The sequence below is a fragment of the Penaeus monodon genome, chromosome 28 (genome assembly GCF_015228065.2).
Source record: "Penaeus monodon isolate SGIC_2016 chromosome 28, NSTDA_Pmon_1, whole genome shotgun sequence".
In the NCBI taxonomy this organism is placed as follows: Eukaryota; Metazoa; Arthropoda; class Malacostraca; order Decapoda; family Penaeidae; genus Penaeus; species Penaeus monodon.
In genome coordinates, this window is record NC_051413.1 from 30,600,896 (window position 1) to 30,602,096 (window position 1,201).

Genomic DNA, 1,201 nt, shown 5'->3' on the forward strand with positions numbered 1-1,201 from the left:
GATCAGGGTCAGTGCCACGGCGGGCCCCTCCGGGGGGGGGGGGGGGGTCCTCGCGCTCGCCCCTCGGCCTCCGGGGCCCTCGTGCTTGATTTTGCTTTGTGTTCTGTCTGTTCTTTAGTGTCTGCTTGGGCTTTTTTGTGCTTGAATTTTGCTTTTAAATCCTATGTTATTTATCTACTTATTTGAGATCTTTCTTGTTCCTGCTTTCGAGTCTTTTTTTTCTTTCGGTCTCGTGGCGGTAACGAGAAGAGGGGGGGAAAAAATCTTAATTATTTTAGTATGGATAAATGTAACACACTCTTGACTTTCTTTTTCTTGTTATTTTCCTGCTGTTTTTTGTGCTTGACCGATTATGATGGTTTTCGGCCTCGCGTGCTTTTGCTGTTGTGCTTTCGGTCCTTTCGCCATGATGCAACTTTTCCGTCTGGTGTGTCTTTTTTTCCCTTCCTTCTTTTCCCTTCCTTCTTCTTTTTCCTGTTTGTTTGTTCTTTGTTTGTCCCTTTTCCGCCTCGTGTATTTTTTTTTCTTTTCCTTTTTCTTGTTTATTTGTTCTTTGTCTGTCTCTTTTCCGTCTCGTGTTTGTGTGTTTTTCCTTCTTCTTTTTCCTGTTTGTTTATCCTTTGTTTGTCTCATGTGTCCTTCTTCTTATGTTTGTTTGTTTTTCGTCTCCTTTTTCCTGTTTGTTTTTCCTTGGATGAATGTTAGTGTTTTTAATCTCATGGTGTTCTTGTTTGTATTTGAATTTAGTTATGTATTTTTGTTACTGATCTTTATTTTATATATCCTTCTATATTTTTATTGATTTTTTTTTTGTTATCGTTCATTTCACTTTATATGTTTTCTTTATGTTCCGTGTTCTCTTTTTTTTATTGTTCGTTTTCATCTTCACTGCTTTATTTATCAGTGTATCTATCTTTTCTATTTTTCTTTTGTAATTTTTTTCTTTCTTCACTTTTTCTTTCTTTCTCTTATTTCAAGTATTTTTTTACTTGTTCATTTTTGTTATCAATCTATGTATCATTTAATTTCGACTTAGAGTATGGCATTGCATTTTTGTCATTTTTTTGTATTATAAAATGTTATATATAACGTATTAATTAAATAATTCTAAGCTGAGTCAAAGCACGTGTAATTTTTTATGTCATTAGTTTTTAATGATGATGATGATGTTGGTTCCAGTATATCGATGTTCATGATAATG

General features: G+C 34.4%; 1 protein-coding gene across 1 annotated transcript in view; it reads left to right on the plus strand.

Annotated features, from left to right (window-relative positions):
• The window catches only part of LOC119591484, a gene marked incomplete in the record, with an annotated part of 45,988 nt that overhangs the window by 1,000 nt on the left and 43,787 nt on the right, over nucleotides 1–1,201 (plus strand).